Genomic DNA, 26,069 nt, shown 5'->3' on the forward strand with positions numbered 1-26,069 from the left:
TGTGCGGTAGAGAGGTGGGTGTTTGATATTTGACACCACTTTGCCTATTAAACAGGGTCCTCACCTACCCATACCAGGGGCCTAAGGACTGAGGCTCCACTCAGGTCACCCAATCACACACGACAGGGGTCCAAGGATAACTGGTACCTCCCAGTCCTTACTACCAAAAACATTGGGTACCCATGGTCCATCTGCATAACCCACCTACCTGTATGCTCCAGGGAACAGGAACACTCTCTCCTCAGAGACATTTGGGGGACAATTCTCAGCCCCCTGCCTTGTTCAGTGCGTGACCACCTGCTGCAACCAGATACCGGTACCTACACCAATCACCCCTGCCTCTCTAAGGCTATAGGACAGAGCCTGTACAACACTTGATCATCAGCTACCTGGACACCTGAGCTGAATTCATACAAGAAAAGTGAATAGACTCCTAGACTGATATATCTGATAACAGCTCTAGCCATCTGGGGACAGGATGTCAGAGCTCCAGAGGTGAAAATAATCAAGCTACCTCACTCAAGCAACCCATTTGGGTATATGAAAACAGAACAAAGCAAGAAGCTACAATACAGTAAGGAAACATAAAATAAACTAATACAATAACTTATAGATGGCTCAGAGACAACAGTCAATATCAAGTCACATAAAGAAACAGACCATGATCGCCTCAACAAGCTCTCAAAACAAAGACTCAAGGGATCTTCTGGATGAACATGCCTTCCTGGAATTACTGGAGGTAGAATAGAAAAATCAATAGACAGAACAGGCAATACACAGAACAAGCCAAGGAACACACAGATAAAGCAGTTGAAAAAATTAAAAAGGTTATTCAGGTACATAATGAAAAATTTAATAAGCTGGAAAAATCCATAGACAGCAATCAGAAATTCAGAATATTAACAATAAAATTACAGAATTAGACAACTCAATAGAAAGTCAGAGAAGCAGAACTGAGCAAGTACAAGGCAGAATATCTAAACTTGAAGATAAAGCACTTGGCACTAATATATTTCAAGAAAAATCAGATAAAAGAATTTTAAAAAATGAAGAAACCTTAAGAATCACGTGGGACTCTATCAAGACAAACAACTATGAGTGATTGGAGTTCGAGAACAGGGAAGGAAAACAGAAAATACAGACAGAAATGTTGAAGATTTGTTGGCAGAAAACTTCCTTGATATCATGAAAGATGAGAAGATATCTATCCAAGATGCTCATCAACCTCCACATAAGGCAGATTTTAAAAAAGAAAGTCACCAAGACATATTATCATCAAACTTGCCAAAACCAAAGATAAAGACAGAATTTTAAAAGCAGCTAGGCATAAACGAAAAGACACCTACAAAGGAGAGTCAATAAGAATAAGCTTGGACTATTCGGCAGAAACCATGCAGGCAAGCAGACAATGGGATGACTTATATAAAAAAATTAAAGGAAAAAAATTGCCAGCCAAGAATCATATATCCAGCAAAACAGTCTCTCAAATATGAAGGAGAAATTAGGACATTTCCAGATAAACAGAAGTTTAGGGAATTCGTAAAAACCAACCCACAACCACAAAAAATACTAAAGCGAGTTCTTTGGTTAGAAAATCAATAATATCAGATATCAACTCAAGACTAGAACACTGGGCAGAGAAATCAGATGTCGACCCAGACAGGTAAACCACAAAAATAAATCAAGATTAAAAAATGCTTAAAACAGGGTAACAGCAATGTTATTATGTAAAAGAAAACAACATTAAAACAATAAAGAGGGACTAAGAAATGTAGTCATAGATCTTTCATATGGAGAGGAAGACAAGGCAATACAAAGAAATAAAAGTTAGGCTTAAATTTAGAAAAATAGGGGTAAATAATAAGGTAACCACAGAGGAGACAAACTATCCTACTCATCAAAATAAAATACAAGGGAAAAATAGAGACTCAGCAGAAACAAAATCAACAACAACAAATATGAGGAAAGGACAATATATAAAGAAAATCTACTCAGCACATAAAATTAAGTGGGAAAAAGAAACTGTCAACAACACACACAAAAAAAAAGACATCAAAATGATAGCACTAAATTCATACCTATCCATAATTATGCTGAATGTAACTGGACTAAATGCACCAATAAAGAGACAGAGAGTGGCAGAATGAATTAAAAAACAAGATCTGTCTATATGCTGCCTATAAAAGACACACCTTAGACTTAGAAACACAAACAAACTAAAACTCAAAGGATGGGAAAAAAATATATCAAGCAAACAACAATCAAAAAAGAGCAGGGGTGGCAATACTAATTTCTGAAAAAATAGACTTTAAAGTTACATCCATCATAAAGGATAAGGAAGGACACGATACAATGATTAAAGGGATAATATACCAAAAAGATATAACCATATTAAATATTTATGCACCCAATGACAGGGCTGCAAGATACATAAAACAAACTCTATCAGCATTGAAAAGTGAGATAGACAGCTCCACAATAACAGTAGGAGACTTCAACACACCACTTTCAGTGAAGGACAGGACATCCAGAAAGAAGCTCAATAAAGACACGGAAGATCTAAATGCCACAATCAACCAACTTGACCTCATAGACATATACAGGACACTCCACCCAACAGCAGCCAGGTATACTTTCTTTTCTAGCGCACAAGGAACATTCTCTAGAATAGACCACATATTAGGTCATAAAGCAAGCGTTAACAGAATCCAAAACATTGAAACATAACAAAGCATCTTCTCTGACCATAAGGCCATAAAAGTAGAAATCAATACCAGAAAAAGCAAGGAAAAGAAATCAAACACTGGAAACTGAACAATACCCTGCTCAAAAAAGACTGGATTAGAGAAGAAATTAAGGATGGAATAAAGAAATTCATAGAATCCAATGAGAATGAAAACACTTCCTATCAGAACCACTGGGACACAGCAAAAGCAGTGCTCAGAGGTCAATTTATATCGATAAATGCACACATACAAAAAGAAAGGGCCAAAATCAAAGAATTATCCCTACAACTTGAACAAATAGAAAGAGAGCAACAAAAGAAACCCTCAGGCACCAGAAGAAAACAAATAATAAAAATTAGAGCAGAACTAAATGAAACAGAAAACAGAAAAACAATTAAAAGAATTAACAAGGCTAAAAGCTGGTTCTTTGAAAACATCAACAAAATTGATAAACCACTGGCCAAACTGACAAAATAGGAGAGGAAGCAAATAACCCAAATAAGAAATGAGATTGGTGATATTACAACAGACTCATCTAAAATTAAAGAAGAATCATATCAGATTACTATGAAAAATTGTACTCTAACAAATTTGAAAACCTAGAAGAAATGGATGAATTCCTAGAAACACACTACCTACCTAAACTAACACAAACAGAGGTAGAACAACTAAATAGGCCCATAACAAAAGAAGAGATTGAAAAGGTAATCAAAAAACTCCCAACAACAACAACAAAAAGCCCTGGCCTGGACTGCTTCACTGCTAAGTTCTACCGTACTTTCAGGAAGGTTAACACCAGTACTACTAAAAGTATTTCAGGGCATAGAAAAGGAGGGAATACTACCAAACTCATTCTATGAACCCAGCATATCCCCGATACCAAAACCAGGTAAAGACACCACAACAAAAGAAAATTACAGAACTATATCCCTCATGAATGTAGATCCAAAAATCCTCGACAAAATTCTAGCCAGTAGAATGCAACAACATATCAAAAAAATAATTCACCATGACCAAGTAGGATTCATACCAGGTATGCAGGGATGGTTCAACATTAGAAAAACAAATAATGTAATCCATCATACAAACAAAACAAAAGACAAGAATCACATGATTTTATCAATTGATGCAGAAAAGGCATTTGATGAAATTCCACTCCCATTCATGATAAAAACTCTCTGCAAAAAAGAAACAGAAGGAAAACTCCTCAACATACTAAGAGGCATTTACACAAAGCCAACAGCCAATATCATCCTAAATGGAGAGAGCCTGCCTGAAAGCATTCCCCTTGAGATCAGGAACCAGACAAGGATGCAGTTTATTACCACTTTTATTCAACATCGTGCTGGAAGTCCTAGCCAGAGCAATTAGGCTAGATAAAGAAATAAAGGGCATCCAGATTGGCAAGGAAGAAGTCAAAGTGTCTCTATTTGCAGATGGCATGATCTTATACACAGAAAACCCTAAGGAATCCTTGAGAAAACTAATAGAAGAGTTCATGAGAGTATCAGGATAAAAGATGAACGTACAAAAATCAGTTGGATTTCTGTACACCAACAAAAAGAACATCAAAAAGGAAACCACCAAATCAATACCATTTACAGTAGCCCCTGAGAAGATAAAATACATAGGAATAAATCTTACCAGAGGTGTAAAAGGGTTATACAAAGAAAACTACAAAACACTTCTGCAAGAAACCAAAAGAGACCTACATAAGTGGAAAAACATACCTTGCTCATGAATAGGAAGACTTAACATTGTAAAAATGTCTATTCTACCAAAAGCAATTCCGATCCAAATTCCAATGACATTTTTCAATGAGATGGAGAAACAAATCACCAACTTCATATGGAAGAGAAAGAGGCCCCAGAAGTAAAGTATTACTGAAAAAGAAGAACAAAGTGGGAGGCCTTACTCTACCTGATTTTAGAATCTATTATACTGCCACAGTAGTCAAAACAGCCTGGTACTGGCACAACAACAGATACATACACCAGTGGAACAGAATTGAGAGTCCAGACATAAATCCATCCACATATGAGCAGCTGATATTTGACAAACACCCCACAACAGTTAAAGGGGGAGAAGACAGTCTTTTTAACAATGGTGCTGGCATAACTGGATATCTATCTGCAAGAAAATGAAACAAGACCCATACCTCATAACATGCACAAAAACTAAGTCAAAATGGATCAAAGACCTAAACATAAAATCTAAAACGATAAACGTCATGGAAGAAAAAATAGGGACAACATTAGGAGCCCTAATACATGGCATAAACAGTATACGAAACATTATAAAGAATGTAGAAGAAAAACTAGATAACTGGGAGCTCCTAAAAATCAAACACCTATACTCATCCAAAGACTTCACCAAAAGAGTAAAAAGATTACCTACAGACTAGGAAAAAGTTTTTAGCTCTGACATTTCTGATCAACACCTGATCTCTAAAATCTACATGATACTACAAAAACTCAACTGCAAAAAGACAAATAACCCAATTAAAAAATGGGCAAAAGATATGAACAGACACTTCACTAAAGAAGACATTCAGGTAGCTAACAGATACATGAGGAAATCCTCAAGATCATTAGCCATTACAGAAATGCAAATAAAAACTACAATGAGATTTCATCTCACTCCAACAAGGCTGGCATTAATCCAAAAAACAAAGTAATAAATGTTGGAGAGGATGTGGAGAGACTGGAACTCTTACACACTGCTGGTGGGAATGTCAAATGGTACAACCACTTTGGAAATCGATTTGGTGCTTCCTTAAAAAGCTAGAAATAGAACTACCATACAATCCAGCAATCCCACTCTTTGGAATATATCCTAGAGAAATAGAGAGCCTTTACATAAACAGATATATGCACACCCATGTTCACTGCAGCACTGTTTACAAGAGCAAAAAGATGGAATAAACCAAGGTGACCATCAACAGATGAATGGATAAATAAATTATGGTATATTCACACAATGGAATACTAAGCATCAATAAAGAACAGTGATGAATCTGTGAAATATTTCAAAACATGGAGGAATCTGGAAGGCATTATGCTGAGTGAAATTATTCAGTTGCAAAAGGACAAATATCGTATGAGACCACTATTTTAAGAACTCGAGAAATAGTTTAAACAGAGAAGAAAATATTCTTTGATGGTTAGGAGAGGGGGGAGGGAGGTAAGGAGAGGGTTATTCACTAATTAGATAGTAGATAAGAACTACTTTATGTGAAGGGAAAGATAACACACAATACAGAAGAGGTCAGCACAAATGGACTAAACCAAAAGCAAAGAAGTTTCCTGAATAAACTGAATGCTTCAAAGGCCACCACAGCAGGGGTGGAGGTTTGGGGACCATGGTTTCAAAAAAGACATCTAATTCAACTGGCATAATAAAATATATTAAGAAAACATTCTGCATCCCACTTTGGAGAGTGGAGTCTGGGGTCTTAACTGCTAGCAAGTGGCCATCTAAGATGCATCAGTTGGTCTCAACCCACCTGGAGCAAAGCAGAATGAAGGACACCAAGGTCACAAGGTAATTAAGAGTCCAAGAGACAAAAAGGGCCACATAAACCAGAGACTACATCAGCCTGAGACCAGAAGAACTAGATGGTGCCTGGCTACAACCCATGACTGCCCTGACAGGGAACACAACAGGGAGCCCCTGAGGGAGCAGGAGAGCAGTGGAATCCAGACCCCAAATTCCCATAAAAAGACCAGACTTAATGGTCTGACTGAGACTAGAAGGACCCCTGTGGTCATGGCCCCCAGACCTTCTGTTAGCCCAGGACAGGAACCATTCCCAAAGCCAACTCTTCAGACAGGGATTGGACTGGACAATGGGATGGAAAAAATTGCTGGTGAAGAATGAGCTTCTTGGATCAAGTAGACACTTGAGACTCTGTTGGCATCTCCTATCTGGAGGGGAGATGAGAGGGCAGAGGGGGTCAGCAGCTGGAGGAATAGACACGAAAAGAGAGAGTGGAGGGAAAGAGTGGGCTGTCTCATTAGGGAGAGAGCAATTAGGAGTATATTTTAAGGTGTACAAAAATTTTTGCATGAGAGGCTGACTTGATTTATAAACTTTCACTTAAAGCAGAATAAAAATTTTAAAAAAGGTTCCTGCTGGTGGATAATGAAGTCTCACAGAAAGAAGCCATCTTGTTGAGAGAAAAAGGATGAATGACAGAGAATCTTGACAGTGGTCAAGCCTCAGTTCTAGCCATCACCAACCCTTCCCATAGTTTGCTTGTATGGGCCGATAGATTCCTCCTTGTGTTAAAACTATTTCAGATTGGTTTTCTGACTTTTAGTGGTCAAAAACACCAGATATACATGTACAGTCAAGTCATTAAAAAAAAGTACAAGAGACCTTTAACAAGAATAAGAAAGTCATTTTAAACAGGGAGCACTGGGGCTGCTGGACACAGTCAACTGAAAATCAAACTTAAAGAAATTGTTTCTCATTAAATGTCGTCTTATGGGTTGAATTGTATCCCCCAAAAAGATATGTTGAAGTCCAAGCCCCGGGACCTACGAAGGTGACTTTGTTTGGAAATAAGGTCTTCGAATATGTTATCAGTTAGGATTGGGTTATACCGGGGTGGGCCCTAATCCAACATGACTGGTGTCCTTATCAAAGAGAAGAGACAGAGACAGGCAGAGGGAAGATGGTCAGGTGAAGAAGGAGTTATGCTGCAGCTGCAAGCCAAAGAAAACCTGAAGCTACCAGAAACTGGGAGAGACCAGGATTTTACCATAGACCTTCAGAGAGAACATGGCCCTGTCAGCACCCTGAATTCAGACTCCTAGCCTCCAGAACCGTGAGACCATAAACTTCTGTTCTTATAAGCCACTCAGTTTGATCTATTTTGTTATGCCCACCCTAGGAAACTAATACTTGTGGTGTGCTATGATTTGCCACTGTTTTTGTAAGCGAGATGAAAACAGGTCTTGGAGTATTATGCTTCCTCCAGTGGCTGAAATCACTCTGTGGCATTCCAGATCCTGTGTTTTCTTCCCACTCAAGGTGTCCACTGAAGCACTGGCAGCTACTCTGAACTGTCAGCACCAAACACACTTCTTTCTCAACACTCTTTTGGAGTTAGAAGCCAATTTCCTGTGGACTCTCATCTTGATTGAAATATTCTAGTAAATATGTGAAGGTCCAGTAGCAACTGTTGTTAACCTTCTGTGTGTATAGCAGGTGAAATGACAACCGTGACACTGAGGGTCAATTGAAATCCACAAAGCAGAGACAAGTTCGAATTCATATAACTCTCAGGAAACGTTTCCCCTGGCAAAATAGCATCTGTCATGATGATCCACATATAACCTAGAGAATACACTCAAATCCTTTGGTGTACTCAGTTTCTAGAGTGCAAAGAATTGATGAAGTATGTGGTTTTAAACGGCCCCTAGTTCTCTTGGAGAGGGCATTGGTGGTTCAGTGTTAGAATTCTCACCTTCCATGCGGGAAACCTAGGTTCAATTCCTGGCCAATGTACCTCAGAGGCGGTCACCACTCATCTGTCAGAGAAGGTTTGCGTGTTGCTACGATGGTGAACAGGTTTCAGCAGTTTCCAGGCTAAGACAGGCTAGGACGAAAGGCCTGGGGATCTACGTCCAAAAATATCAGCCAGTGAAAACAATACAGATCACAATGGTCCAATCCCATTGTGTATGGGGTGACCATGAGTTGGGGGCTGACTTGAGGGCAGCTAACAACAATTCTCTTGAACCTCTTTGTGACAATGGGAAATAATTTAAACTCCCTCTGCTTTGGTTTCATATATATCAAAGAATATCTCACATTGTCATACAATATTTAATATTTTTAGTTTTGTATTTGTCACAGGTAAATTAAGTCCCTGGGTGACACAAGAAAGGTCAGCAGTTCAAACTCAAAGATACCTCAGAAGTGATCTACTTCCGAAAGTTCACACCCTTGAAGACCCTATGGAGCAGTTCTACTTTGCACACGTGGGTCACCAGGAGTAGGAACTGACTCGAAGGCAACTGACAACAACAAATTAAATATATTAAATAAGTTTTTTAAAAACTTTTTGTGGTAAGTTATAGAGAAATTTGACCAAGACTCAGGCTCCCGAAACTTTAATTCATTAGCCAGGATTCACAGTGCTAAATTCCTCTAGGGACTCCACAAATTTCCAAACAATATCAAAGTCATGATAAATTAAATAATCCATTAGCATATAGCTGATAAACCTCTTGTAAAATAGATAAACCCCTCACAAAATATAGTAACCTCAACTGCTTAGTAGTTGAATTGTCTTTGATAGCATTTTCAGCTTCTACAGTAAACAAATTATATTGGCCCTGAGTAACTGAAATTTAACATTTAATGCACCACTACTGCAGGCCAGGTACTAAGTTAGGGTCTCTCTAACAACAATAACAACATGCCTAATAATAACAAAAAGAATGGCTAATATTTATTTGTACTTACTGTGTGTCAGGCCTTTTTAAAGTATAATCTCATTTAATTCTCACAACACTATGAAGTAGGAACTATAACTACCTACATTTTACAGCTGGAGCTCAATGAGATTAAGTGATTTACCAAAGGTTCACATGGCTAGTTAGTGGAGAAAATGGAACTTGAATGCAGGCTGCTTAACTTTAAAACTTTCCTTGTGCCATGTGGTCGTACCACATCAGCTTGAAGTCTTTCCTGGATGAGTAAAGATATATTTAACTACACATTAAATAGATGCAATTTTTCAATTTTATTAAGTTCTAATTACTTGACTATCCACATGACAGGATTTTTAATCAGACTTCCCATTCTCTGCCTGAGCCATGTTAAATATAGTTTTTGTAATTATTTTTAAGTGCTTTATAAAATAGCCTAATTCTATCCTTTTAAACTACTGGAATGGTCAACATTTATCCTGAAGCAATTTCCATTCTCAAAAAAGGATTCTTTGTATTTTGTGGCCAGCAGTTGGACTGTTTTATCTGAATTACCACACTACAAGAACTCATCTAGACGAAAATAGACTATTACTAGGGCGGGCAAATAAGACAAGTTTTCACAATACAGAGATCCTGCTCAGCCAGCATTTTACTAGAGTAAACACACAGATTTTCCCTTCAAAAGAAAAAGATGGTAGAGAGAATAAAGACTCAAAGAGAGAGGGGAAAGATCTATGGAAGAAAGTGTCACGTAAGCGATGGAGGAAGAAATGGACATAGAGGAAAAGGAGGAGGAGTTGAGCAGAGGTGAAAAAAAAAATGCACTCAAAGAGAGGGGAAGGGCATGGAGCTTGTAGAGAACCTGGAGAAAGTCAAAAGGAAGAGAGAGCAAGACAGAGAAAGGAGGCGGAGAAGAGAAGGAGGAGGAGGGGAGAGGAGAAAAAGCAGGGGAAAAGGAAGAAGATGGGGAAGGAGGAGGAGAAAGAGAAGAAGAGGAAAAAGAAGGAGAAGAAAGGGAAAGAGGGAAAGGAGGAAGAGGAGGAGAGGAGGAGGTAGGAGAGAAGAAGAGGAGGAAAAGGAGGAGGAAGAGAAAAGGAAAGTAGGAAAGGGAAAGAGAGAGAGGAGGAGGTATGAAGGAGGGAGAATAGGAGGGGAAGTGTGCAAATATGCATAAAGGTATGATATTTTGCCTTTCTGTTCATTGACAGCTTGGCAGACATTTTCTTCAGGGTGTTGGGGTCAGCTTAAACAGAATGAAATGAAACACATTCCATGGCAGTTTCTCATATGATAAGTATCTAATCAAAAACTCCAAAGAGGAAAATACTCCTATAAACTTTTTTTTTTCCTTTTTTAATCTTGTCAAAGACTTTTCTCTGAAACAAAAGAGCAGTGTACATTCCTATCACTTTATTTTGAAGAGTCCCTTTTAAGACCCGCCACATCACATGCGATACTTGATCACCGTCAAAGCCCAAGTCTTGGAGTGCCAAGAGCCAAGTGTGCTGTGGTTTGATCTTTTGAGAAATATTTCCGGACAGTAAAGATCAAGGGCCATAAATATGGAGGCACATCTTGCTTCCACTTTGGCTATGTGCAGTTAGAATATCGTGTTTATTAAGAATAGGGCTTTCTCAGCAAAGTGCACAATTATGGCAGCCCGTAATACTAAAGAACCACTTTTAATGTATTATATTTAATTTACATATCAGGTATTAACAATTAGGCTCTCTGCATAAGAAGCCTGAGGGTTCAAACATAGGAAAAATCACACTATAATATAATCAAACCAGAAAACAGTATCATGAGAAAATAAAAGTTGGCAGCATAAAAAGAGCAGATCCAAATCAGACTTTTGTTGTGCTTTAAGAATGAACATGCTGCCAAGTTAAAGCTGATGAGCACTTCGAAATACAGGGATAAAGAAAGAACCATGTGTTCTTTAGGTACTGCATCAACTCCTGGTGCTAGAAAATATTTATATATTTAATATTCTGGGGTATATTGATAATTTTTGTCTTTTCTCTGTAACACATTGGACACATTTTAAAATGTATGTCTTTTTATAATCCAGATACCCTTTTTCCTTGCACTTTAAATTTTTTTAATTCAATTGAAAAATGTCCACATGAAAGATAATACCAGAAAGTAAAAATTTTTTCATTCCACTACTAAGGTTGACGATTTGAGCCCACCCAGCATCGCCACAGAACAAAGCCATGGTGATCTGCTCCCGTAAGGATTACAGCCAAGAAAACCCTATGGAGCAGTTCTACTCCTTGGTAACACATGGCGTCGCCACGAATTGGAATCGACTTGAGGTCAACAAGTTTGTTTTTTCTGTTTGTGTGCTTTTGGTAAATCAATTGTATAGCTAGAAAGTTCTCTAAAACTTCAGACGACGGAGTGATGATCACTCATTGAAGAGGCAGACCGGAGTAAGGTCTGACAAAATTCAAGCAAGTAAAAAACCAAAAAACCAAACCCATTGCCATCGAGTCGATTCCGACTCATAGCAACCCTATAGGACAGAGTAGAACTACCCCATAGAGTTTCCAAGGAGCACCTGGTGGATTTGAACAGCCAACCTTTTGGGTAGCAGTCATAGCTCTTAACCACTACGCCACCAGGGTTTCCTCAAGCAAGTAAAGAGATGGGAATTCTGGAAAGACCAGCCTATGAGAAGAACATGCAGAGAAATAAGAATGACTGGGTCAAGAATGGCTGTTCAGTCAGAGGGCCTGGATTGGTGCAGTAAGTAAGAGGAGGCTGTAGAGATCCATGGAGTGTGGAGAGACATATGGAAGCACAGACTGCCCTGGGACCAGTATGTAAGATGGGTTTAATTGCAGCCAAAGCCAAAGGCAGATAGATTAAACTGTTGCACAATACAGCAATAATCCAGGCATCAAAGAGCCAGGGCCAGGAGAAGGGCGACAGAAGAGGGCATGAAAGAAAAGGGTATTACACAAGGTGAATTATCAGAGCTTGGAGACAGGGTGCTGGAGTTTCATCTTTGGCATCTGCATTGTGTTTCTGTTTTGGCAGGTGGTGCAAAACCTTTCTAGCCTTTTAGCCTTAGGACAAAGTACTAAAGAAACAGCCAGAGAAACAATCTTTGAAAGCTATAATTATAACTTAGGAATGGAAGGGCTCTCCTGGAACCTCCCACATAAGCCATTCAATTCTGCACATTTTTCTCTTAAGATCGTGTCTCTTTTTCAAAAAGTTAACTTTCTTATGTATTACCTTTTTTAATAATTATTTTTCCCTCACCCCAAGAAAAGTATTTTATTTGGGTATTTTTAAATCACGATTTTAGAAAATATTTTTGTGTGTTTTTCCCACCTGCTTTATACTATAGCAACCACATTAGCAATGTGAAGGTATATTTTAATTGAAATATACTTTGGATTCAGTGTAAAAACTCGATGATAAAAGCATTTATCTGGGAACTTTGGAAACCTGAATTAATGGTAATTACTTAAAAATGAGCAAAAACAATATTTTAAAAAGTGCCAAAAAGGCACAAGAGATTTTGAAATGCCCACAAACTAATACATCAACTTAATTCCTAAGCTAAAACTCCAAGCTTCTCAACAAAGTTTATTTATTTAGACACTTTTATAAGCAGAGTGGTTGTCTGCATTTTCAGGCAGACAAAAAAGATAAATGTAGAAAATGACAAGAGTGTGAATTGCCCATTCATTCACTGGTTCATTTATTAAACAACTATTTATCAGGTACCTATTTCTATGCGATGTGACAATTACGAAGAGTAAGAACCTCTTCCTAGCTGAGTAATAGTGAAACCTTGAATTTATATAGCACAACATAGCCTGTAAAGTCCTTTCACTGAACATCTGCAACACCCTGTGAGGAAGTTAGGAGCCATTTTCAGTATTTTTAGATCAGAAAAGGGAACCATACAAGGTCTGTTGCTGTACATATCTCATAATGCCCATGCTCAGGATTGTTTGGTTATCCTCTTTCTTCTGGTGAGAATGCTTTCAGTTATTCATTCATGTGTTTATGGCATTCATAAAGATGCACTGAATACCTACTGTGTGCCAGGCACCAAAAAACAGTGGGATAGAGCAGCTGTAATAAACAGGGTCATCATCCTCAAGTGGTTCACAACCCACTGAGAAAAAGTCTAGCCAATAGTTACAGAAAAGTGATCAGGGGTCCAACAGAAGGTCTGATGTGTCAGTGTGCTGTTCTCTGAGAGCGCCCTTCCCGAGTCCATGTGAATTCTACTATACAAGCTCAAGTCCTACCACTATGCACAGACTTCTAAACAACATCAGTTCACATTTCTTTGGCTCTCCCCTAAATTCCCAAACAACAAAAATCTACCAAATTTAGTCTGTTATCATATATGCAGTTTTCAATTTCCAGGTTTAAAAAAATGTGCATCTTATCTATTCTGGAGTCCCTAGGTGGAACACACAGTTAATGGGCTCAGCTGCTAACTGAAAGGTTGGAGGTTCAAGTCTCCCCAGAGGCACCTTGGAAATGTGAAACGAAATGGTAAGTTTTGCTTTATTAAAACAGAGTTCTCTTGCCAATGACACTAAAGGTCATCTTATTAAATGTTAGAAATCTATGTGCTGGATTATGAACAAGTTCTGTTCCTGAATCTGCCTTTATGTCGAATTTGTGTGTAAGTCAAAATGGGTAGGTTCGTATCTAATATCAGACAAATGTTTGTTTTAGTATGTAGTACATAACGTACCTTTCCATGCAGAGAAAACATTAAAGAAACACTTCCAGACACAGTAAAACATCTTTAACATAATAATACAGTGTCTGCTCAGCACCCAAATCACGTAACATTCTATTTCATAGAATGTATCATAAACATTAAGCGACCCATACCTGTATGAGTAAATTCTATCTCACAGCGGTCCTATAGGTCAGTGTAGAACTGCCCCATAGGGTTTCAAGGAGTGACTGGTAGATTCAAACTTCTGACCTTGTGGTTAGCGGCCACAGCTCTTAACCACTGCAGCACTAGGGCTCCCATACCTGTATAAGCATCCTGAAAATCTTAATAGGAAACACTGATTTATTCTGTAATGACATGCTGCCCAACTTTAAAGTTGTCTATTAAACCTGCATAGCAATTGTTAATAGTGTTCCAAGTTATATATTTTTGACTGATGAAAGACCTGGTAATCATCTTCCAGAAAAAAAAAAAAAAAATGAGCCATTGAAAACCTTATGGAGCACAGTTTTACTCTAACATATATGGGGTTGCCATGAGTTGGCAATGACTCACTAGCAACTAGTTTTTTGGTTTTGTCTATTCTACATGATTTCTAAGTTCCACATGGGCAAGAATGACTAATAAGTATGTATTGCTCAATTTATATGCATCCTGTGATTTAATTAGAACAACATACTTTATTTAGTCTTAACTAAGAGAAAATTCTTTAAAATTTGTAGGAAGGAAAACTGGAACAGGAAAAAGATTTTGATAAATATTGTACTTATTCAGTCTTCACTCAAAATATCCCTACTTGTTTGGGTCGGTTAATGTCTATTTGGTTAATATTCTGTATTCTAAGTCATGTCATTGTTGACAGGTGCCGTGGAGTTGATTCTGGCTCATAGGACCCCAGGAGACAGAGGAGAACTGGCCCGTAGGGTTTTCTTAGCTGTGATCGTTACAGAAGCAGACCACCAGGTCTTTGTCCTGAAGAGCTGCTGGGCGGGCTCAAATCAGCAAACTTTCAATCAGCTGTTGAGTGCTTCACTGTTTGTGCCATTAGGGATTCTTATTCTCAGTCATAGAATAGTCAAATTATCTTCCAGAGTCATAAAATTATTTGTTGTCATCACCCAATAACATATATTTAGTCCCTATTGGGGCCATGGTATTAAAATGAATGCTTTGGGACACTGAACTTCTTAGTGCCCAATATTATGGAAATCTGGGCCTTTCAGAAACATCTGGATCAGCGCTGCCACACAAAAATATCATGGAATCCACAATTAAAATTTTTCTATTCTCTACATTAAAAAAGGAAAAAGAAATTAATACTAATAATATATTTATACCCAATGTACAAAAAGTATATCATTTTAATATGTAAACCATATTATAATTATTAATAAGATATTTTACATTATTTTTTCATACTAAGTCCCAAAATCTAGTGTGTAATTTATACTTACAGCATTTCTCAACTTGGATGCTAAATTTTTATTGGAAAAACTTGAATGGTATTAGGTTTCATAACAATCAGTTTAAAAAGTAGATTCCCAGACATGAGTTCCAAAATAGTTAAAAGTTTTCCAATAACTAAAAAGAGTATTGTTATGGATTGAATTGTGTCCCCCAAAAATATGCATTTCAATTTGGCTAGGCCATGATTCCCAGTGTTGTGTGATTGTCCACCATTTTGTCATCTGATGTGATTTTCCTATGTGTTGTAAATTCTGTCTCTATGATATTGATGAAATGGGATTAGTGGCAGTTATGTTAATGAGGCAGGACTCAATCTGTAAGACTGGACTGTGTCTTGAGCCAATACAATCTCTTCTGAGATATAACAGAGAGAATCAAGCAGAGAGACATAGGGACCTCATACCACCAAGAAAGCAATGCCAGGAGCAGAGTGCGGAGGTCCCTGCGCTGAGAAGTTCCTCAACCAGGAGAAGACTGATGATAAGGGACTTTCCCACAGCCAACACAGAAAGAAAGCCTTCTCCTGGAGCTGGCATCCTACTAGACTGTGAGAGAATAAACTTCTCTTTGTTAAAGCTAGACACTTGCGGTATTTCTGTTATAGCAGCACTAGATAACTAAGACAAGTATAAACCTTTTAAAATTTAAATATAAAATTAAGTAAAATTTAAAACTTTGTTTCTTAGTTGTACTAGTCCCATTTCATATGCTCTGTAGCTGTGGCTTCAATACTCAACGGCACAGACCTAGATTAATCTCTATCCACATTTCTTCCTCAGGAGTGATACTTAAGCCACAGATTTCATTCTCTTTTTTTTTTTTTTTTTTTTGGTTTGTACTTTCTTATTCAATAGGATCCCCTACCTTTATGGGGTGATAATGGGAGATAGTCATAGTGGCTAATCCTTTGTAAGGGCCATTCTGGGTCCAGCTAGGCATGCAAGCTAAGTGGGGGCTCTCTTCAACTAGATCCTTTGAGAATGCTGCTTAATTTGTATAGCTTCAAATACTTAGACCTTGAGTCATCACCATAGATGGAAGGATGAGAGAAAGGATGATAAAAGTTTTCTAGTCTGCCAGGTGTTTCTCTCCCACTCAGAAGCCATGTGAGTACTTATTAGGTAGTACATGCTGTCTTCCAAATGATTCTAAAGCATGGCATTTCATTAATAATTCAAATACGAACTCTGATTATAAAACTATAGGCTGGAAATCTGGATACACTGAATTTGACTTAGGTCCCCAAACATTGATTGCCCTTTTGATCTAGTTAACTTAGAACGCTATACATTCATTTTAACAGTGCTATATTACCAAAATACATGTGAATATAGTCTTTCAAATATTGGGACATGTTTCTACTTTAAAACAATAGATTTAAGATAGAAGTTATTCCTAGCAAGGTCAAGTAAATAAGTAATAGCAACTTAGTAAGCGCAACTAAACAAATACCAACAGGCTGTTCATGTATACGATTAAGCTGGGGAAGACATCTGACAAGTTTATCTGCAAGTTTTCTGATCTCCTGAATGACACTAGTAAATCCAGTGAATTTCTAGGCTGTCTGAATTTTTTTTTTTTCTGAAACAAATGACAGAAAAAATAAATGTAACACAATATTTGACAAGATTAAGTTCTGAATGTTTTGGTCCTTTACTCTTCGAGATACCATTCATTTCCTTAGAAACATGGATAAGTGCTTATTGTTTGTAAATATTTCCATTCAGTTTTTTATAAAAAAGATTACAGTAAACAAAAAAACCAAACCCAGTGTCATCAAGTCTATTCCAACTCACAGCGACCCTATAGGAAGAGTAGAACTGCCCATAGAGTTTCCAAGATGTGCCTGGTGGCTTCCAACTCCCAACCTTTGGTTAGCAGCTATAGCACTTACCCATTATGCCACCAACATTTCCAGATTACAGTAGTAGGTTTTTTACTAACCATTCTTACACTTTAGTGTAGAGAAGACACACGTGAGTTTGTTAAAATTTAGATTCCAGGGCCCCACTCCAGAAGATTCTAATTCTTCTCTAGGCTTTAGGTGAGAAACGTTTTCTTTGTTCTTTTAACTCTCTTGTGGCCAATATAGTATAACAGGTTTGGGGGTTTCCCCCACTTAGAGGAGAGGTTTCTCACCCTCTAAAGCCTGTTCAGTATGAGCCTAGGCCCAGAAACAAGGCAAGAAGTCACCGTGTCCTACAGCTGCCCTCCTTTCCCCACTAGCATAACTGAAAAAGTTAACACCAGGGTAAGCAGGTAACAGAGCCACCAACACAAGCCATTCCAGCTGCTTCTGTCTAGTGGAGTTAAAGGAGCAAGGGGTAATCGCAAAGCTCAAATGTACCTGGCCCAGCTCACTGGAGTATAAGCCACATCAAGATTTGATGTTGAGAGCCTGCCCAGGTATTAAAGATGGCCATTATTTTATTGTGTCCTTAATTCCCCTGGAGCGGGTGTCTGGATGAGATTCAAGATGTTAGTCACCTTTGACACATTAACATTGATACTTTGCAAACACATATTTTATTTCTTCACAAAAATCTCCTTGTTCCTGTCAGCAAAGAAAAGAAAATAAACTATTAGCCTGCCTGAGAGCTTGCACATTTGCTTTCTTTGCGTAAAAGGAATGCACACTTTTCAGTTACCAACTTAAGAGAAAAACTGTAGCTGCCCTTTATTTCACTGAGATCAGAAATGAAAAAGATAAAGAAAGGCAATTGAATGCTGAAAGAGACTCAAGTATAAGGCAAAATTGTGGTTATGTCCAGAGACTGCTACAACAAATAACTAAAAAGTTAGAGACATGATGTGACACTTCTTAAATTAGCATAGAGGAACCGATTTTGCGAATGTGCATTTTTAATGTTGACAATAATTAATACTGGGCAACAAGATAAAAATGTCTTTTGCATTTATATAGCTATTTCAAAGTGACTTCTCTCCTCTAATTAATCTTTATAAAATCTCTGAGAAATAAGTATATTTTTCCAGAGGTAATACTGAAAACCCACAGTAGTTATTTTCCCAAAGTGATGCATATGACTGACAGAGTTGAGACATAAACCACATCTTTAAGGCTTCACAATAAGCACATGATTTACTGTATCTTTCACAAGTAATGAGCCTACATAAATAGCATGCCCACACATATAACACGCACAACATGCCTAGGAAAATAATAAGCGAGGGAGTTGCACAGTTGGCAAAAAAAAAAATATATATATATATATATATAACGTGTGCTATTTATGAGTCAGAATTGACTTGACGGCAGTGGGTTTGGTTTGTGTGTGTGTGTGTGTGTGTAAAAATATGATACTACCCTGGTTGGCCTACTTGGAAGCGAATGGGGCATAAAAAAAAAAAAACTCCTGGTTGGCCTACTTGGAAGTGAATGGGGCATAGTGAGACTTATTTACCACCATTTGTGACTAACGAGCTCAGTTGGTTAGGGTCTTTCCAACTCCCCTTCTTCCTTACCTCCTTCCTTTAATTAGTCACCAACTTTAGTCATTTCAATCCTTTCATATTTCTCAACTTCATCCCAAGTCCAAGTTCACATTAAACTCTCATTTCCCAAACATTTTCTGAATATTCTTATCACAATGTTATTTCTTTGCCTATGTGTTCCCTCTGCCTGAGATGACTTACTACCTTCTTTTTCTACTCATAAATTTCCTACCCACCCTTTTCTATTCTTTTGACAGCATAAAAGAAGGAAGAATAGACCTCAGATCTTTCACCAAAAAATATCGTGGGTAATATCAATTTTCAAAAAGGTTTTGACCTATGATCACGTGTGAGTGACAGTGCCTATAGCAAGGACTCTGCAGAACTCACATGAACACATGGCTCACATAATGAACCATGGAGTGCCTAAGTCTATGCTTTCGGTTATTATCACAACTGAATATTCCCTGGAGCTTGTTGTGTGTTAACCTTCACATTGTCATATGGCCACTTTTATTAATACGTTGTTAAACTTTATTCTTGTGATTAGAACTTGTACAATACCACAGGAAATACACTTGTGGTCAAAAGGTGCTACATTAAACATGTAAAAGATTATAACTTGCTCAAAAGTCAGGGTGGAAAGCCACTTCTTTAAAGAGGGACTTCTTTAATCCTGGTTATGAAAAGTAAACAAATAAACATTCCCGCCATACCAAACATTCCACTGCACTAATCAACAGTGGCCATGATGGACCTGTTTCTACTGGTGTTGGTCCTGTCACATGGTGATACTCACAAGCTGTTATTGTCTTACAGCTTCTAAGCCACAAAGGCACATGCAGGCCAAAAGCTTCCCTAGATCTCTGCAGGCAAAGGGCAACAATACCATCTCAATGACTCTCTTTTTAAACCTCGCTAAATAAACACCTGTGGTATCTTCTTCGTGGTCCCCAGAAACTCTCAACAGGAGCCCTTCATAAACTAAGAAGTTATAAAAATGTTTCCATTTGTGTAAAAGGAAACAGAACTTTTTAACCAGTAAGTGTGACTAAGAGTAGAAAAAGCATTCAGTAAAAAGAGAGATTACTATGTTATTGAAGATAAAAGGTCAAAATCTCGTAACAAGAAAAACAGTAGTCTAATTACTTTATACATTTGCCAGTGTTTGGAAGCTACTAAATCAAAATGAGACTCAAACACACACACACACACACACACACACGTGGCACCATTAAAAGAGTAAAATTTTCTTTCGCTCACTATCCAAGAGAAATAACGCCAACACGCTCATAAATTACGGCTAAGAAGGGAAACCTGAGCATTGAATCACTATCATACCTCTATCGAGGCATCAGAAAATACTTCCAAAAAAAGGGCATTAAATTCTGACACACTATTAAAAATAGACATCCCAATAGAAATCAATTTCCCCTCATATAATATTAATTCCTGATTAATAATAAGCTTTTTCTGTACTTGCCTGTTACTGACTCGGGCTACGTCTCTCCCCTTCACTTTTCACTGAAATCCAGAAACAAAGCAAGAAAAGAAGGAAACATTAAGAGACTGTTGTACTCTGTATTTTATACGTCTTTTCTTTCAGAAAGACAAAATGGCTCATCAGGTTGCAGTGTATATTTTTGGCTTAGGTCATTCCTTACCTTTGGACTTTTCATGAAGTTTTTTCTTATTGTACTCAGTTACAGAAACCTCAAAGAAGGTGGTTTACTCTTCTTTTTTATAGGTGAGAGCCTTAACTCACAATATGAAAAATATTAAGGTGGTACAACCTATAATGATGTTGTATCATGTACTTGTATAACTCCATAACAATTATCTAAAGAAATACCATGTTTGTCTTAATTTTTCAGAAGGACAAACCAAGGCACAGAGAGATTAAGTACTTTGACCAAAAACCACAACTAGCGGAGTCAGGATAAGAACTCAAGTAATCAACATAGAGCCTATGATCCGAACTATTATAAAACGCAGTTTCCCAAAGAAGGCACAGAATTTAAAGTACAGATGCTGAAAATTTTATTCTATATGGAGAAAATATACGTGTTATATTCTCCAAGAAAATTAAAAAAAGTCAGTGAGTACCAGGAAAAGAATATTATTTGTATCATCAATCCCACCTAAAGTTAAATGGATGCAAAAAAAAAAAAAAAAGGAGAAGCCTAAATATAAAGAATTAACTGGGATTCAATGGTGCAACAGCTACTTATGTTTGGGCCAATTCACAAATGACTTAATTTTCTGGACTTTTATTTTTTGTTTTTTGGGGGCTTGGTTTTGTTTTGCTGGGATGTTTGTTTGTTTATTGTTTGTGCATGCATAAGATCAGCATAAATACAATGCCCAAAATGTGGCAATTGATCCAGTCCTCATATTCCCACGTCTCCATCCCCATCACCAGCTGCCCCTATAGCACTCTCTCTCTCTAGCCCTAGCTACTCAGAGCTGGGTCAGAGCTCACAAGTCAAAAGGACAGCGTCAAATAGGCAGACGCCAGTCAAGTTTGGAGAGTCCATACAACATCCCAACTTTCTGATTTGCTGGTCACAAATTTGGGGCTGGTTTCCCACTACCACTTTGGGATGCCACTTGGAGCTCGGTAGTCCACACGATACCCTTTACTTTATGACCTGCTGTTTCCTACTGTCCCTTTGGATTTGATAATTTGCTGGAATGACTCATAGAAAATTCAGTGAGTTACCATACTTACAACTACAGATTTATTATTGCCACAAAGGATACAAATGAAGAAGTGCATAGGGCAAGGTCTGGGAGGGCTCCCAATGCGAAGCTTCCATATGCCAAGAGGCAAGCTACCCTCCCAAGAGCAGATGTTCTCACCAACCAGGAAGCCCATCTGAGCCTCCACGTTCAGGGCTTTCATTGGCTATTCCTGTCTGATAGGCTAAATCATGCCTCCTGAGGCTAGTTGAAATCAGCCATCCAGGTGAGTATTTCTGGTCTGGCCAGCCCCCACTCACCAAAACAAATTCTCAGGCATCGCCTGGAAGTCTCAGGCCAAGGTACCCCAATTACTTCAAGGGTTATTTCTCTGGATCCAAGGACAAAACCCACCTTACTTTGGGTAAAACTAGGTCCTTCACCCCAGAGTTGTTTGTTTCTGCCTTTCTACCAAATGAAAGTTTGGTATACAGTCATGTGCTGCTTAATGTCCAGGGTATGTTCTGTGAAATAGGATATTATGTGATTTGGACGTTGTGTGAACATGCCTAAATTGTAAGCAATAGCATTCACTGATTCTCCACCTTCATGTTGTTTAGTAACCTTTGGTTTCACTTCCAAATTGACACTTCTCCTTTGCCTCTTGCTGCTGCTATCACTAGCACTTGTTTTGCTGCATCTGGGAGCCATGATGCACTTCATGGTAATATTTTCAAAAGAAAGTTAAACAGAGAAATAAGGCTACAACATTCAAAAACACATTGCTGTAGAGTTGATTCCCACTTATAGCAACCCTATAATACAGAGTAGAAGTATCCCATAGGGTTTCCAAGGAGCAGCTGATGGATTCGAACTGCAGATCTTTTAGTTAGCAGTCAAGTTCTTAACCACTATGCCACCAGGGCTCCACAACACTCAAGAGATGTGCAATACACAGGACTGGATGCTCCTGCCTATGAATCTATGCATACACTGTGTCACGGATTGAATTGTGTCCCCAAAAATATGTGTCAACTTGGTTAGGCCATGATTCCCAGTATTGTGTGGTAGTCCTCCATTTATTGATTGTAATTTTATGTTAAAGAGGAGTAGGGTGGGATTATAATACCCTTACTAAGATCACATTCCTGAGCCAAAGTAAAGGGAGTTTCCATGTACCACTTTTTATCTTACAAGAGATAAAAGGAAAGGAAAGGAAGCAGAGTGGGGACCTCATACCACCAAGAAAGAAGTACCAGGAGCAGAGCGTGTCCTCTGGACCCAGAGTTCCTGCATGGAAAAGCTCCTAGCCCAGGAGAAGATTGAAAAGAAGGACCTTCCTCCAGAGCGACAGAGCAAGAAAGCCTTCCCCTGGAGTTGATGCCCTGAATTTGGACTTCTAGTCTTGCAGGCTGTGAGAAAATGAGTTTCTCTTTGTTAAAGCCATCTGCTTATGGAATTTCTATTATAGCAGCACTAGATGACTAAGACACACTGTTATAAGGTAACCTTTTTATTTTTAAGTAGGGAAAGTTCACAATAAAATACTTATAGAAAGTACAGTACAATACATACACAAGCCAGTGATGTAGGCATTTATTATGACTATCGAGAATTGAGAATAGTGTCTCATGTACTTTGGACATGTTATCAGGAAGGACCAGTCCCTGGAGAAGAACAACATTCTTGGTAAAGCAGAGGGGTGGCAAAAGAAATGAAGACTTTCTACAAAATGGACTGACACAGCGGCTGCAACAGTGGCCTCAGGTATAACAAGGATTATGAGTATGGCGCAGGATTGGGCAGTGTTTCATTCTGGTGTACATAGGGTTGTTATGAGTCGGAATCAACTCAAAGGTACCTAACAACAACAACAAATGGGTTACCAATTATGACAAGTATTTTATGTGGAGTACAGAGTTGAGAAAATAAGCAAATACATTGTGTGAGAAAGGAGACACATCATATTGCAAACGAGGACACCTAATGCCCAGATCTTGGTGTCTAAATACCACTGTTCAATAAAAGAAACCAGCGCCTCTTGGAGAAATGGCTGATTAGAGGGCTGGATCAGAGAAAATATGAGCCTAGAACATCTTTTGGTACCAGAAAATAAGAAAGTGTTCAAAAAAATGATATTGACATGAAAAGGGACAAAGAAGCCAACTTTGGACAATTTGAGCAATAAGATAAATAAGAGTAGTAGTGAATTATAACTCATAGAATAAAATTAATGACTCTGCACTGATATAAATAAATAAGTAAATAAGTGGGCGAGAAAGAATGCTCCTCCTTACCGAAAATGTTAACTAAGAAACGCATCAGGAATTATGAAAATAGAAAACCACTATTTGGCAAAACATCATAATGACAATTGTTTCAGACAACAATCAGCAAGCATGCTAAAATTAGTAGGTGAAAGCGTGATGAAAAACCAGACATTTACATAATCTCAAAGTATCCCTCCAAAGATGTTTATTAATTAGAAAAAGTAAACTGGAAAGTTTACAGTAGAGAAACCTGGAACACTTCAACTAAGGCATCACAATTGACATCCCTAGGGTGGTGCAAATGGTTAAATGCTCGATTACAAGCCAAAAAGCTGACAGTTCAAACCCATCCAAAGGCACCTCAGAAGTCAGGCTTGGAGATCTGCTTCTGAAAGGTCACAGCCTTGAAAACCCCACGGAGTACAGCTCTACTATGCATATATGGGGTTGCCGTGAGTCAGAATCAACTGGAAACTGGACGGCAACTAACAACAGCTATTAGGCACACTGACATCACGTACTTCCTAATACAATGCACTGACAAGGACACAGCATTACTTCTGTGGTATTCTTGCTAAAAAATCATAACCTGAGTTTAATCATGGGACAATATCAGAAACCCAAATTGAGAGGCATTCTCCAAAATAACTTGTCATCTCACTTACCCTTCGAAAGTGTCAAGATCACGTAAGACAAAGGAACACTGAGTAACTATTTCAGACTGGAGGAAACAAAAAGATGTGGCAACTAAGTATGTGATTCTGGAGTGTATTTTGGTTCAGAAAAAGGACGGTGGTGGGACAATTGACGAAATTTGAATAAGTTCAATACATCATTTAACAGCATTATATCTAAGTTAATTTCCTGATTGTGCTCATTTTAAGATGCTAACATTTAGAAAAGGTTATATAGGAATTCTTTTCACTACTTGGAGCCCTGGTGGTGCAGTGGGTGAGAGCTTGGCTGCTAACCAAAACGTCGGCAGTTCAAATCCACCAGCTGCTGCTTGGAAATTCTTTGGGGCAGTCCTACTCTGTCATAGCCCTGGTGGTTTAGTTGTTAAGACCTGTGGCTGCTAACCAAAAGGTTGTCAGTTTGAATCCACCAGCTGCCCCCTGGAAACCCTATGGGGCAGTTCCACTCTATTCTGTAGGGCTGGTATAAGTCAGAATGGACTTGATTCCAATGGGTTTGGTTTTGGGTTTTTTTTTTTGTTTGTTTTTTATGAGTCAAGAATCAACTCAACGGTGATGGGGTTCCCGCCCCACTACTTATTGCAAATTTATTTTATGTCTGAAATTATTCTAAAATGAAAGTTAAAAAACAAAATATAAATAAAAGATTTCCTATGATACTGAATTATGCTCTTCTTTAATAGTAATTCTCAACAACATTTGCACCATGAAATACTCTCAGCCACATTATCTCATATGACCAGTATTCCCAGTTTGCAAAATATTTTGAGTGACTTGCGAATGAATAGAACTGACTTTCAAATCCAGGGTTTTTGTTTTTCATCTTGTTATTTATTTTTTAAGTCTAGAACCAATGTAATATTGACTAAATCAGCTGCCTCTCTGGTTTTACATTCTACAAAGCCTTCACGGGAGTGAAGAGTGAAAGAAGTCAATAATAGTTACACAGTCTTTCCTTACAGTAGTTTTGGGCAATTAAAGTGGATTCTGAACTTCTGAATGCATGGATTCACCCAAAAGGAACAAAAATGTGATTAATGCAATATATCCTGGATATATGTAACCAGAAGAGAAGGCATGAGGATCAGATAAACACCATGACCAGTGATGACAGAAGAAATATGGAAAGAAAAAGATCATAAGAAAGTATGGTACTTACAGGAAACTGGTGTGGCATGGCTCTACTGTAATAAAAGAAAAAGAACAAAGAAAGAAAGAAAATCGAAAATAGAAGAGAAAAAAGTGGTTAAATGAAGGGTAGAAACAAGACATTTAAGTTGAAAGGGGAAAGGGCCTATGGCTTTGAGTCAGACAGAAGTAGACGGGCTGTTGATGAGGTCCCTAGTGCACAGCTGCCACCTGCTCCACACAGTTTCAATTTCATTAGAGTTTAAAAATGAAGCAGCTGAAACTTCTAAGGGAACTTGAGGTTAACTCTTATGAGATGGCATTGCAGACACTCAAAGGCATTGGAAGTTCTCATCACAGGACAAAAGCCTTGGTTGCCTGGTTAACAATATACTCACACCACAGCCTTCCTTGAACCAAACAAGTATAGGATCAGGGTTAGATGAAAAACACTAGTTCCAAGACTGTAGTAC

General features: G+C 38.1%; 1 protein-coding gene across 5 annotated transcripts in view; it reads right to left on the reverse strand.

Annotated features, from left to right (window-relative positions):
* The window catches only part of ARHGAP24 (Rho GTPase activating protein 24), a 574,638-nt gene that overhangs the window by 525,767 nt on the left and 22,802 nt on the right, over positions 1-26,069 (reverse strand). Inside the window, exon 2 of one of the 5 annotated variants that reach the window (XM_064285610.1) lies at positions 20,305-20,345. The exons of the other annotated variants lie outside the window; for them this stretch is intronic. The gene's annotated coding sequence lies outside the window, so the exon portion shown is untranslated. The remainder of the gene's footprint in view (positions 1-20,304; positions 20,346-26,069) is intronic. 5 annotated transcript variants of the gene reach the window in all.

The sequence above is a fragment of the Loxodonta africana genome, chromosome 5, assembly GCF_030014295.1.
Source record: "Loxodonta africana isolate mLoxAfr1 chromosome 5, mLoxAfr1.hap2, whole genome shotgun sequence".
Taxonomy (NCBI): Eukaryota; Metazoa; Chordata; class Mammalia; order Proboscidea; family Elephantidae; genus Loxodonta; species Loxodonta africana.